This window comes from Saimiri boliviensis, chromosome 11, assembly GCF_048565385.1.
Source record: "Saimiri boliviensis isolate mSaiBol1 chromosome 11, mSaiBol1.pri, whole genome shotgun sequence".
In the NCBI taxonomy this organism is placed as follows: Eukaryota; Metazoa; Chordata; class Mammalia; order Primates; family Cebidae; genus Saimiri; species Saimiri boliviensis.
In genome coordinates, this window is record NC_133459.1 from 72,438,180 (window position 1) to 72,454,164 (window position 15,985).

The window sequence follows — 15,985 nt, forward strand, 5'->3', positions numbered from 1 at the left end:
CTTGTAAAGTAGTTGTCAAATGTCATCATAAGTAAATTTTAAATAATTATATTGTAATCTCCCAATGGCTACTCTATAACAATATATAAGAAGGATGAAGTCAAAAGAGATGTTACTTAAACATCCCTTTTAACAAGTTAGAAGTCTTAACCAATATCAAAATATTTATGAGTACTCATGTACGGAGAGCAAGCCACATCTCATCTCATACTCTATTTTTGGAGTACTTTTTTCCCGAAGCTACCAGATGGTCTTTTAATTGCACTCTGCATAGCAGAGTACTTTTCATAGGTTATGTGCTCTGTGCGTAGTTTGTTCAGCATAATGATAATGTAATTGTCCTAATTTTTCTCCACATATTTTCTAAAGTTTTAAATTATACTTAGCCCTTATTATAGCGTGGATGTGTGGGCTCTGTTTTTAGCTGGACCATCATTGCCATTTGTAAGGTCTTGTTTGATGTCCTTCCTTCTCTCTACCTCTGAGGGTGTACATCCTGAGAAGACTGATGGATATACAAAAAATTGATTATAATTTTAGATGTACTGTGGTGTTTTTTTCATAAGAGAGAAATACAACTCCTTTTTCCTCATTCCCTGTGTCAATCCGTTAACCTAGCCCTGTTGATTTTACCTTCTAATACATCTTGGGTTTCTCTTAACACTATCATCCACCACCATCATGACCCAAGCCGTCTTTCATTTAAACCACTGCAATAGTCTTTTAAAAAATCAGGTTTATTGAGGTATTATATATATGCAGTAAAATTTACCTTTCTAGGTTAACACTTCAATGAGTTTTTATAAATATATATAGTTGTATAACTACAACTGCAATCAAAATGTAGAACACTTCCATCACTCCAAAAAGTTCTCAGTGCCTCTTTTGAGTCAGTCTATTTCTCACACCTTCAGCCTTTGGCAGCCAGTGATCTCTTTTCTGTCCCTATAAGCTTGCTTGTATACCAACGTCATATAAATGGAATCATGTTGCATTTATCAGTGATTCATTCCTTTTCTGTGTAATATTTCAAATTGTAGATGTTCTGCAATTTGTTTATACAATGGAAGTTCATGCCCTTTGAGTTCTTCTCATTTTAGGGTTACTATGAATAAATCTGCTCAAATAATTGAGACCTTTGTGTAGTTGTTTTCACTTCCATTGGATAAATGAGTAATGGATGGTGCTACATGTTATAATAAGAGTTTTTCCAAGGTGTCTCTACCATTAGGGATTTCCAACAATAGTCTGTGAGAATTTCAGTTGTTTCACACCCTTGCCAGCACTTTGGATTGTCTATTTTTAAATATATGTGTATATATTAGCCATTTGAGTGGGGGGTATGTGGAATGTCACTGTGATATTTACATTTCTCTGATGACTAGTAATGTTGATATTTTCATGTACATATTTGGTATCCATATTTCTACTGTAAAATGTTTGTTTAAATAGTCTCATCATTTAGTTGTAAGAGTTCTTAGATTATAGGGAGAAGTACTTTATACACTACTTGTTTTGCAAGAGTTTTCCTGTAATCTATGGCGTGCCTTTTTGTATTCTCAGCAATGTCTTTCAAGGAGCAGATGTTTTTAATATCAATGAAATCCATCTTACCAAAATTTTAAATCAATTTGTATCATATCTAAAAGTATTTTTGCTTTACTCAGAGCCATAAAAACTTCCTCCTATTTTTTGTATGGAAGTCTTACAAGCTTAGGTTTTGTAAGATCTACTTTGAATTTTATTTTTTAAAGTACAGTATGAGTTGAATTTGTTATTCTTTGGTTTGTTCATTTGGTTTTTGAATACAGATGTCCAATTGGTTTGACATGATTTTTTGAAAATACTATCCATTCTTATTAAATTATTTTGGTACATTTGTCAAAAATCAGTTGACCCTATATGTATGCATTTATTTCAGCTCTATTCTGTTTCACTGGTCATGTGACTAACCTTAAATCAAATAACACACTATCTTAATATATTACAGAAAGTCATGAAAATAAGTAATGTAAATCCTCCAAGTTTGTTCTTCTGTGTTAAAAAGGCTTCAGCCATTTAAGTTTTTTGTTTTCCATATAAATTTTAGAATCAGGTTGTCTATATTCCTATAAAAAACTTGTTGGAATTTGATTCAATTGCATTGAATTATTAGATCAATTTGGGAAGAATGAACATCTTCATGTTAGTCTTCTGTTCAATAAACATGGTTTCTTTCTTTCTTCACTTAGATCTTCTTAAATTTCTGCTGCTATGTATTTTGTAGTTTTTAGCATAGAACCTTGAATAATTTTTATTATACCTATCTCTACCTACTTTGTGTCTCTTGATGCTATTGTAAATGTTACTCTTAAAAATATCAATGTCCTAATTGGAAGTTAAATCCTCCTAAGCAAATGCAAATGAACTGAAATTGTAACAAACAGTCTCTCAGGCCACAGCACAATCAAATTAGAACTCAAGATTAAGAAGCTCACTAAAATTCACATAACTACATGAAAATTGAACAACCTGCTTTTGAATGAATCTTGGGTATAAAATGAAATTAAGGCAGAAATCAACAAGTTCTTGGAAACCAGTGAGAACAAAAAGACAACATACCAGAATCTCTGTGATGCAGCTAAAGCAGTGTTGAGATAAATTGATAGTACTAAGCACCTACCTAAAAAAGATCTCGTATCAACATTTTAACATTACAACTAAAAGAACTAGAGAACCAAGAGAAAACTACCACCAAAGTAGCAGAAGAAAAGAAATAAACAACATCAGAGCGAATTGAAGGATATAGAGATACAAAAAACCCTTCAGAAAATCAATTAATCCCAGAGCTAGATTTGAAAAAAATTAATAAAATAGACTACTAGCTAGATCAATCAAGAAGAAAAGAGAAAAGAATCAACTAGACATAATAAAAATGATAAAGAGAATATCACTTCTGACCACACAGGAATATAAACAACCACCAGAGAATACTATTAATACGTCTATGCAAATAGGGAAAATCTAGAAGAAATGGATAAATTCCTGCATATGTATACCCCTTCAGGAAGGAGTTGAACCCCTGAATAGACCAATAACAAGTTCTGAAATTTAGGCAGTAATAAATAGGCTACCAACCAAAAAAGGCCCAGGATCAGATGGATTTATAACTAAATTCTACCTGAGGTATCAAAAGGAGCTAGTACCATTTCTTTGGAAACTATTCCACAATTGAAAAGGAAGGACTCCTCCTAACTCATGTTATGAGACTGGAATCATCCTGATACCAAAACCTAGCAGAGATACAACAAAAAAAGAAAACTTCTGACCAATATCCCTGATGTATATCAGGGCAAAAATTCTCAATAAAATAGTGGGAAATCAAATCAAATCCAGTAGCACATGAAAAAGCTTATCCACCAGAATCAAGTTGGCCTCATCCCCAGGATGTAAGGCTGGCTCAACATAGGCAAATCAATAAACATAAGTTACCACATAAACAGAACTAAAGAGAAAAACCTCATGATTATCTCAATAGGTGCAGAAAAGGCCTTTGATAAAATTCAACATTCCTTCATGTTAAAAACTCTCAATAAACTAGATATTGATGAAACATTCCCCAAAATAATAAGAAACATTAATGAAAAACCCACAGCCAATATCATACTGAATGGGCAAAAGCTGGAAGCATTTCTCTTGAAGACTGTCACAAGACAAGGATGCCCTCTTTCACTGCTCCTATTCAACAAAGCATTGCAAGTTCTGGCCAGAACAATCAGGCCAAGTGAAAGAAATTAAACATATTCACATAGGAAGAGAGAAAGTCAAACTATCACTGTTTGCAGATGACATGATCCAATGTCTAGAAGACCCCATTGTCTCAGCCCAAAAACTCCCTAAGCTGATAAGCAACTTCAGCAAAGTCTCAGGATACAAAATCAATGTGCAGTAATCATAACCATTCCTATACACCAACAATAGACAAGAAGAGAGGCAAATCATGAATGAACTCTCATTCACAATTGCTACAAAGAAAATAAAATACCTAGGAATACAACAAACAAGGGAAGTGAAAGACCTCTTCAAGGAGAACTACAAACCACTACTCAAGGAAATTAGAGATGACACAAACAAATGGAAAAACATTCCATGTTAATAGAGAGAAAGAATCAATATCATGAAAATGGCCATACTGCCCAAAGTAATATGTAGATTTAATGCTATTCCCATTAAATAACCAGTGACATTTTCCACAGAATTAGAGAAAAATATTTTAAAATTCACATGAAACCAAAAAAGAGCCCATATAGACAAGACAATTCTAAGCAAAAAGAACAAAGCTGGAAGCATCACGTTAATCAACTTCAAACTATACTACAAGGCTGCATAACCAAAACATCATGATATTGGTACAAAAACAGACACATAGACCAATGGAGGAGAATAGAGAACTCAGAAATAAGATGACACATCTATAACCATCTGATCTTTGAAAACCTGACAAAAACAAGCTTTGGAAAAAGGCTTCCCTATTTAATAAATGGTGTTGGGAGAACTGGCTAGTCATACGGAGAAAACTGAAACTGGACCCTTTCCTTATACCTTATACAAAAAGTAACTACAGATGAATTAAAGACTTAAATGTAAAGCCCAATATATAAAAACCCTAGAAGAAAATCTAGGCAAGACTATTCAGGACATAGGCATGTACAAAGATTTTATGGCAAAAATGTCAAAAGCAATGCAACAAAAGCAAAAAAAAAAAATGACAAATCGGATCTAATTAAACTAAAGAGCTTCTGCACAGCAAAAGAAACTATCATCAGAGCTAATAGACCATCTACCAAATGGGAGAAAATGTTTGTGATCTATCCATCTGAAAAAGATGTAATACCTGCAATCTATAGGGAACTTAAATTTACAAGAAAAAAAAATTTTAAAGTGGGCAAAGGACGTGAACATTCACCTCTCAAAAGAAGACATTTGTGCAGCCAACACATTAGAGAAATGCAAATCAAAACCACAATGAGAAACCATTTCACGAAAATCACAATGGCGATTATTAAAAAGTCAACAAACAACAGATGCTGGGAGGCTGTGGAGAAATGGGAATGCTTTTACATTGATGGTGGGAATGTAAATTAGTTCAACCATTGTGGAAGACAGTGTGGTGATTCTTCAAAAGCCTAGAACCAGAAATATTATTTGACCCAGTAATCATGTTACTGAGTATATACCCAAGGGAATATACATCAATCTGTTATAAAGATACAGGCATGCTTATGTTCATTACAGCACTATTCACAATAGCAAAGACATGGAATCAACTCAAATGTCCATCAATAATAGATTGGATAAGGAAAATGTGTTACATATATACACCATGGAATACTATGCAGCTGTATTAAAGGACTGAGATCATGTCCTTTGCAGGAATATGGATGCAGCTGGTAGACTAAGAAGACTAATGCAGGAACAGAAAACCAAACACTGCATGTTCTCACTTATAAGAGGAAACTGAACAATGAGAACATATGGACACATGGAGGGGAACAACACACATAGGGGCCTGTTGGTGTAGGCAATGGGAGGGAGAGCATCAGGAAAAATAGCTAATGCATGCTGTGCTTAATACCTATGTGATGGGTTGATATGTGCAGCAAACCACCATAGTACACGTTTACCTACGTAACAAACCTGCACATCCTGCACATTTCCCGAGAACTTAATGAAATAAATCAATGTCCATTTTTTGCTAGCATTAATATATAGAAATATAATAAACATTTTATTACAATCTAGCAGCCCACAAACTTACTAAATTTACTTCTCCATCCTAGTTCTCTTTTTTGTACATTCTTTGGCATTTCTACATAAATAATTACGTCATCTGTTAATAAAGATTTTCTTTCTTTTCCTTTCTTTCTTTCTGTCTGACTTTCTGTATTTCTTTCCTTTCTCTCTTTCTTTCTCTCGATTCTGTCTCTCTCTTTCTTTTCTTTCTCTTCTTTCTTTCTTTCATTTATTTCTTTACTTTCTTTCTTGATTGTTTGCTTGCTAGTTTGCTTTCTTGCTTTCTTTCTTGCTTCCTGCTTTCCTGCTTTTTGTTTTCTTTCTTCTTTCCAATCTTTATGTCTGCCTTCTTGAACAGTCAGGGACCTCCAGTACAATGTTGAACTCAAGTGGTAAGATATGTGCTGTGCGTGGTGGCTCAAGCCTGTAATCCCAGCACTTTGGGAAGCCAAGGCAGGTGGATCACGATGTCAAGAGATCGAGACCATCCCGGTCAACATGGTGAAACCCCGTCTCTACTAAAAATACAAAAATTAGCTGGGCATGGTGGTGCGTGCCTGTAATCCCAGCTACTCAGGAGGCTGAGGCAGGAGAATTGCCTGAACCCAGGAGGCGGAGGTTGCAGTGAGCCGAGATCGCGCCATTGCACTCCAGCCTGGGTAACAAGAGCGAAACTCCGTCTCAAAAAAAAAAAAAAAGTGGTAAGATATATACCTCAAATTTGTCTATTTCTCAAAATGTTTCATCTGCCATCACCCTAGTGCAAACTGCCATTTTTATCACTTGAACTTCTAAAATTGCTTTTGACTGTTCTTTCTTGGTTTATTTTTGTTTTCTTTTCCTCTCCAATGTCTAAACAAACAATCCACTAAAATATTTTTAAAACATAAACCCAATATGTCACCATTGCTTAAAATTATTTTATGGCTTTCCATATTCTTAGGATTATATCTCAAAATTCTTAATATGTCCTGTAAAACTCTCCCTGATTCTATACCTCTCACATTACTAACACCATTTCACATTCTGCACTCCAGCCACTTCAGCCTTCTTTCACTTCAATATGTTGCGTTTCATCTGACCTCTATGCCTTTTCACAAATTCTGTTTCTTCAGTAAATTAAATTAATGCTGACTACCACATTACCAAAATTCCTGTGAGCGTTAAATGAGATGATGTTTGTGACCAAATTTTATTAATTTCAAACATTCTGTAACTGTAAGGTGCAAGATTAGGAAAAAGTGTAATACAAGGTCAAGGCTCCCTTTGATTCTGTACTTAGTGGCACTCTCATTCTCTAGGCAGCCCATGTAGAAACTTCAAAGTCATCTTTGACTCCTCTTTACTTTTCACTTTATTTATTTCTCTCTTTCTTTCTTTTAAAAATTATTTTCCTATTTTTGGTTTTACGTTCTATCTCTCAAATCCATCCAGTTATCTCCATCTCCACTGCTACTTCCTTATTTCACATGTCGAATACTGCACCGTATCTTACACAGTATCCTGTTTTCAGCTTTGCTCATCATCTTTTTTCCACCAATCACTAGAATTAGCTTTCTAAAAACACAAATTTGAACACAGCACTTCTCTGACTTCAAATCCCCAGTGTTTATCTTTTGCTCTTAAGATGAAAACAAAATGTCTCAAAACAATCTTCAAAGCCCCTCATGATGATATTCCTGCCTGCCCCCGCCCCCGGCCTCCCTCTCACCCCATGCAGCCTGTCATCCGGAGTCATCCCAACCATAGGAAACTTTCCGTTTCCTCCTATGTCTCCTCTCACCTCCATGCCTTTGTGCACATTACGCTGTTTGTCAGAGATACTCTTCACTTTTCATCATACCAACTCCAATTTATTTTCAGGTCTTAGTCTAAATATAATTTTTTTCTGAAAGTCTATCTTAATCTCCAATATCAAGTTAAGTGCAGTTTCCTCCTTAACTCAAGTCACCATTTATCATAATGTTTATCACCTTTTACTCATACTATTTTGTAATTTTCTCTACTTCCTTGGGCTTTGCTCATTATAAAGTAAATACTTAAAAATGATAAAGATGGAACTAAGATTTTAGTTCATGGACCCCAGAAATAGTTATCCATTTTAGAGAGAGAATATTATTTAATATAAAGTTGAAAGTCTTGCCTAAGAATAACTTTATTCCAATATCACAGACATTAAAATGTGTAGTACTTTATTGGAAAGAGAGTTTGTTTATGATAAATGCTGAATTTTTCAAAGTTGGACAGTTACCATGAATCAAGAAACAAGATTTCTAATATCATTGCAGTGGTTAGGCAATCTAGCATATGTTTGGCAATAAATTATGTGAAGCATCAGATTCAATATAAGCTACATATTAGCCATTTACAATGAGGAACGAATCCATGACTGCAAGTGAGACGGCATTATCAATTATGGTAGTAGCAACATTATACAGGACTCATCCTTCTGGATTTAGTAGCATACTACCTCCTGGGGAAAATATAAACAAAGAACACCAATATTAGCATTGACTCCTATACAGGTGATAGGTATACATTCAGAAAAACTTGAAGTTAGGGTCTCTTTTGCATCTCGCATGTTGAAATTAACTTTGTAATCTCAGGTTTAGAAAAACTGAAAATCCATCACATCCACCACCTTAAAGGGCAAATCAAAAAGATCAAATGCCCACAGGACCATGGGAAGCATGCAGATGCTCAAAGCAGAACAGTGTGTTGAATAAGAAATCACATGCCCTGATTCATGCTCCAGCCAAACAGCACTGAGAAGGAATGTAGGTATACCCACTCTGACCATATCACTAATTTCTGCTTAATTAAGAAATCGATAAATGTTTAATGTTGGCAATTAATTCAATATTTTAAAGAAAACATTTTTCAGGCTAACACTGTAGAGGCTAAAGAGAATTGTCATGTGTCTTGTGACCTTGCACAATTTATTTAACCTACTTAATTTTTTCTTTTATGTTATTATGAATACATAATAGTTGTATATATTTATGGGGTACATGTGCTATTTTGATTCAGGCATAAACTGGGTAATGATCAAACCAGAATAATAGGAATATCTACCTTAAATATTTATCATTTCTTTGGATTAGGGACATTCTAATTCCCTTCTTTTAGTTGCTTTAAAATATACAATAAATTATTGTTAACTGTAGTTACTCTATTATGCTACTGAATACTAGATCTTATTCATTTTATCTAACTGTATTTTTGTATCTATTAACCATTTCCACTTTATCTCATCTTCCCCACTACCCTTCCCAGCCTCTGGTAACTATCATTCTACTTTCCGTCTCCATGAGTTCATATTTTTTAAGCTCGCACATATGCGTGAGAACATGTGATATTTGTCTTTCTGTGCCTGGCTTATTTCACTTAACGTAATGGCTTCCATTTCCATCCGTGTTGTTGCAGATGATAGTATTTCATTCTTTTAATGTCTGAATATGTACCACATTATCTTTTACCATTTATCATTGAGGTACATTTAGGTTGATTCAAAATCTTTACTACTGTGAATTGTGCTGCAATAAACATGGGAGTGCAGACATCTCTTAGATATACTGAATTCTTTTCTTCTGGATATATACCTAGCAGTGGGATTGCGGAATAATATGGTAGTACAATTGTCAGTTTTTTGAGGAACTTCCATACTGTTCTCCATCACAGTGGCTGTACTAATTTACATTTCCACCAACAGTGTATGAGAGTTCCTCTTTCATCCTCACCAGCATTCATTTATTTTTAAAATATAATAATAAGACCTACCTCAAAAGGTTAGAGCAGTGGTTGACAATAATAAGCATTCAATAAATGTTAGCTACTATTATTATCTTTAGGCTACCATTGAGTGCTTTCTTTCTATGGACCAGGAACTATGCCATAGTAAGCAGAAAATAAAGAGGAATAAGTCACTGACCAGACCATCAGACTACTCATAGGATAGAGAATGAGTGACAGAAGTACAATCAGCAGAATAAGTCTCAACTAGAGAGAAGCACAGAGGGCTAAGGATTTTCCCTGTAAGGGCCTTTTTCCCAGACTGGAGGTAGTAAAAAGATATCAGGGAAGGATTCTTAGAGCAGATGATACCTGAATGTACCTTTAAAAGATAACTACTAATTAAGTAGGTAAACTGTGAAGAGGCGAGGAAGATGTTCCAGCAGAAAGCTGTATCAGCAAGGTCCAGAGGACTGAGCAATTCACAGATAATTCAGTAGGGATGAACTAGAGAATACAAGGACATCAGTCAAACAACACAGACTATAAATGTAAAACCGGAACCACATGTTGGAGGTCCTTGTACAAGTTAGGGCTCTCCAGAGAAGCAGAATCAGTGGAATATATCTATTTACATATGAAGAGGTGATTTATTGTGAGAATGGACTCATGATTATGAAGGCCAAGATACCCCACAATATGCTGTTTTGTGAACCAGAGAACCCAGAAAGTCAGTGATGTAATTCAGTGTGAGTTCAAAGCCCTGAGAAGCAGGAAAGTCACCACTGGAAGTTCTAGAGTCTGAAGGCTCAGGAAACTGAAGTGTTGATTTCTGAGGTCCAAAAAAGATGGATGTCACAGCCCCAGATAAAAGAGCTAATTCACCCTTTCTTTGCCTCATCATTCTATTGGGGCCCTCAAGGGATTGGATGATGCCTGACCACATTGGTGAGGGTGAATCTTTTACACTCAGTCTACTAACTCAAATGCTAAGCCCTTCAAGAAGCACCGTCACAACACACTAGAAATTATACTTTACCAGCTATCTGGGTACCCCTTATCCCAGTCATTAAATTAACTATGACAGGCCTTGCGTGTGATCAGTGGAGGTCTCTGCAACATTTAAGAAGGGATATAGAACAACTCTTATTATTATTTTAGAATGCTCCCTCTTGTAACAAAGCAAAGGCTGGATTAGAGAAATTCCAAACTGGAGGCAAGAAAAGCAGTTCGTCTAGAAGAAATATCTACGACCTTAATTGAAGCAGTAGTTTTGAAAGAGAAAGGATATATTGGTTTGGGGAGATATTAATAGGATTTCCCAATGGATTGAGGTGGGAGCACAAGGGAGATGAGAAGTCAGGAAAGACTTTCAGGCTTCTGGCTTAACCATGATGTTAATGATGGATACAAGAAAATGAGAAAACTTGTGAGAGAAATGATCAGATTAGGAGGAGAAAGAGCCAAGGTATGAAGCCAAGCAGAGAGAGAACCAGGCAAGATGGAAAAGAAGCTGACACAACCTGGCAAATAGGAGCTGTCCTCAATACATTTTAGAGAAAGAAATCAACACCTGCTTCCCAGATTTCATTTCTCTCCTGGGCTTGTATCCTCTGATACATCATGATCAACTAAAAAAGAAAGCTGAGATGAATTAATCCATCAATATGTATTGTATCCATTCCCATTTCCTTATAACCAGGTACCCAGATTTGTGGATCACTTTCAAATTATAGTCTGGGAACAAAGAATAGAGCCTCTTGTTTTCTTTTTTGTTTTCCTGTGTGATGCCAGCTGGTTCACAAAGAGACTTAACTCTGTGTCCTAGGATTCCTTAATGCCAGGCTCTTAGTAAGTCTGGGATATAGCAGTAATTTAAGAACATCTGTCAATATTTTAGGCAGGTTTTGGTGAGACTTCATATTGAGACCTTAACTCAAATTAGCAAACTGGAAGTCCAGGAACCAAATATGGCTTGCAGACTTTTTTTTATGTCACATATGGTTTTTAAAAGTATGAATTAAAGTGCATTTAGAGACACAGATATTTGACAGGTCTTATATTGGTAGTCATTTGAGTTTGCTACCCCTCTTTAAATATTAGATGATTATATATTTTTCCACATATTATTTGGACCCTAATGCATTTTGAATATAGCTTCAAAGGATATAAACACACCGATGTTGTGGACTGTGCTTTGACAAGCAGCAGGAAAATAAAAGTGAGCTAAAGTTCTGAAATCTTATGTTTATGGTGCTAATCCTTATCAGTTTATCACTAAAAAGTGTAGAGCCAACCAATCATCACACAGATAACTGGAAAGATCAAATCAGTCCAATAGATGGAGATATTTCTCTGAATATACCTGATATTAACATTCCAATATTTCATTACTCTGACAAAGATTGCAATGAGAACAGACAATGGAGCAAATTAATCTATTCTTTTGACAGTATGTAATGAGAATGGGATGTGGTTTAAAAAATTAAGCCATTCTTAGTGCAATCTCAAGATTCTAATCTCATGGTCTCTCTCAGATGCTATACACTCTGGTGATACATCATTGAAAAGTGTCAGTTTAACAAAGAATGTGTCTTCGCTCTTACTGGAATTGTAGAACACATTTGCTTTGTCTCACCACAGCCCTGCCCATTAAAAACAATGAAGCAGAATCAATTGTACTTTTCAGAACACATATAAACACAATCAAAATGGAAAAATTAAGACATTCTGGCAATTTTATCTTAGTCAAAACTTACTAACAAAATATTGCACTCTATTGCTCTCTTTTTAATCTTTTTAATATGAGTTTCTAAATTTAATTTTATAAAATAGAAGACAGTGAAAGATTACTTTAGGGATTCAGAATCTAATACTAACTTATCCATAAGTGGGGTATAGATAATTAAGGTAGTCATGGAGAGCTGCATAGTCAGTCTATTTGCATAGTGGTATTGCATTGAGCTGAGACTTATGACCAATGAGATAGGTTTTAGCCTTAAAATTTGCAGTAACTCAATGTAATATTTTACTTTGTGTTCATACCCAAAGAGATCCTAAAAAGGACCTAAGATGACTGGTGTTCTAAACAAGATAGAAAAGATACAATTGTGTTTTTATGTCTAGTTCTCTAGGTTCAAACCAAAAAGAATCGGTAAGACTCTTAGATGTGCAGATGATAATAATAATAGCAACAACAATGCAGGTACACTTGTTGAGAGCCAATAATGTGCCTCGTGCTCAATGTATATTATCACATTTGGTCCTAGTAACCTGGGGTTGGGTTTTTTTAGGATAAGACATTTGCTGAATGTCACATGCTAGTAAGAGGGTAATCAAGACTGAAATACTCAGGTTCCTTGTCTTCAAATCCCATGCTTGCCACTAATATACTGTGTCTTCTCTGCTTCTTACATTTAGCAAAATTAATGCTCATGAGGCACATTGGCTTAATTAGTGTCTCCCAGAAAGTTTACAACAAAGCCAGACTGAAAATTAGACCCCACATTTCCTTGATGAAGGTACTTATTAAGTCACTGTGCTTCAATTTATAGAAGCACCTCCCCCCATATTTTGAATGAGAGATATTGTTGATTAAATTTGCCACCAGATTTCAGTAATTTACCTGATCATGTTGTCATCTAAAATTAAACTAAGCATTGTATTCATTCTACCGTGTTTCTTGATGGCTAAGCATTGTGCCCTGTTCTCTAAACATAATAATGAATAAGATATTTATTGCTGTTTAGCAATCATCTTCATTCATTTATTCAATAAATGTTACTGAGTCCTATATACCAGAATTTATTTCAGTTCCAGTTAAATAATACTTCTAGTGCCTACATTTTTTAATTGTTTAATTTATTATTATTTCAACTTCTATTTTAGATTCAGAGGGTACATGTGCAGGTTTGTTACATGAGTATTTTGTGATGCTCAGGTTTGGGTTATGAATCTCATCACCAGGTACTAAGCATAGTACCCAACAGGAATTTTTTCAACTTGCCCCTATCTCTCCCTTCCTCCTCTAGTAGTCTTCAGTGTCTGTTGTTCTCATCTTTATCTCCATGTGTACCCAATGTTTAGCTCCCACTTATAAGTGAGAACATGTGTTACTTGGTTTTCTGTTCCTGCATTAATTCCCTTGGGATAATGATCTCCCCTGTTCGTAATAGCAAAGACATGGAATCAACCTAGATGCACATCAACAGTGGACTGGATAAAGAAAATGTGGTATGTATACAACATGGAATACTATATAGCCATAAAAACAACAAAATAATGTTCTTTACAGCAACATGGATACAGCTGGAGGCCATTATCCTAAGGGAATTAATGCATATCTTTTGAAAACCTAGTAATAGCCATTTACTGTGGGAGGCACAGAAGATACAATGGTGAAAAGACACAGTCCATGACCTCAAGGCATTTATGCTCTATATGCAGAGACAGACAAATAAAGAGGCAATTAAGTATAATGCATGCTATGACAGTACAGGTTGTTATAAGAGTGCATAGGAAGTGTACCCAGGAAAAGTGAATCAAAGATAAGACGTCAATGACAGAAGATGTTACAAAGGCAAAGGGGCTAGGGGAGAACATTCCAGGTAAAAGGAGTCACATTTTAGAATGAACGACTGAACCATAAAATGAAGTGAAAAAACTAGTCATTCGCTTATTTATTATTTATTCTTTTAGCAGCTTTCATTGAAAAAAAAAAACAGATTATTTTTGGTTTATTATCACCTACATAAAATAGTACATTTTGACAAATGAATCAATGAATGAAGTTATCACCTGGTGTATTGAGTGGCTGTTCTGTAGCTTTTTGCAGGTCTATCAATTTGAGAAAGAGCATGGACAATATCCATTCATGTCTCCTTTTCTTGATAAAGTATTGATAAGCAAAGGAGAAGCTGAATCCACAAATTGACACTATGGTTATGTAGACTCTGAGGCTGACTCACAACGCTGTGTTTAACTCAAGCCTTGTAATTCAGGATAATGGGACTGCGAGCTGTGCTCTAGAATTATGTTGTTCAATATGAAAGCCACTGACCATGACTATTTAAATTTATATTAAATAAAATTATATTTATATTAAATAAAATTAAACAAATTAAAAATTCAATTTCTCAGTCACACTAGCCACATTTTAAGTGCTCTGTAACTTTATGCTACATATTGAACAACATAGAACATTTATATCTTCGCAAAAAGTTTTATTAGATACTCCTACTCTAAAATCTAGATTATTATTTTTACTAAACTACTGATAAATATTTCAGGATAATAATAGTTGCTCAATAAATAGTTATTAGTATTTTTAAATTTAGCTTTATTCTCCTTTAATGGCAAAGCCTCACTCTGTATAGTAGAAACCTATATTTACATAAATCCTTTAACATATTTTTAAAATAAAGCCAGGTAAAAATTTGATTGTTGGGTTAACATCTCCTTCCTAAATCTATAATACCAGAAAATTTCCCAGCTGTTAGTGTAACGTGGCTGCTTAGGCAAGACTGACAAAACAATCTCAAGATGACAAATTTCAATTTCATGACCCCTCATGTTGCATTGCCCACTTTCTGGTGGAGGCGCTAATGAGCAGCTTCACTGCCAAGAGTGCATAAAGCAAAGAGGAGAAGGGGATGCCAAGACCGCAGAATCTACTTTGAATAATGAAGAATTAAATATCATTCATCTTAAACTGATTTTCCAGACACACTGCCAAGAAGCAAACAAGTAACTCTATACATTTGATATCAGAATCTAAAAGAGTTTCAAAGGGGAATAGTTGGCACTTGCATCTAAGTTTAACTCGTTTTATGACTAGTCCCTCCCCACCCATTAGGTTATGTATAATTATTTTAAATGTGCTCTCCATACTGGCTTATGTGCTTATAGCTACACCAGCTCAACAATATCCAAATGATCATAAGGTAACAAAGTAGTTAGAAGATCAATGATTGCCAAGCACCAGTTTGTTTACATATTGATTTACTTCATTCCAGAAATAATTTTAAAATAGTCAAGAGTAACCAGTGAAAGTAATCCAAAATGCCTAATTTTTTGTGACACAAAAAACACATTTGATAAGTAGTGACGTATTTCATAAGTAAGAACACAATTTAAATAACAAAAAAAATGAGTGGATATATTTACCTCTGAAATTAGTAACATCTTTTATAAAATGAGAAAACCTAATTCTGGTGCAGATGTAATGATAACCCTCACACACATGCTCTTGAGAGTATAAATTTAGGACAACTGTTAGAATAATCGTTGTACCAAAGTCTTTAAAGTAGTTATGTACTTTGGCACATCGTTTTCAGTCCTCAAAATATCATAAATGAATAATCTATGAAATCTGGCAACTCATGTTGAAAAGATATTCTTTGAAGTGTTTACACCCAAACTTGGAGCAACCTAAAATTGGGAAATGATTAAAAGCTAAATGCAGAGTCATTAAATATGCTAA

General features: G+C 34.8%; 1 protein-coding gene across 14 annotated transcripts in view; it reads left to right on the top strand.

Annotated features, from left to right (window-relative positions):
* TNNI3K (TNNI3 interacting kinase) overlaps nucleotides 1-15,985 on the top strand; it is a 323,082-nt gene that overhangs the window by 225,240 nt on the left and 81,857 nt on the right. The window lies entirely within an intron of this gene.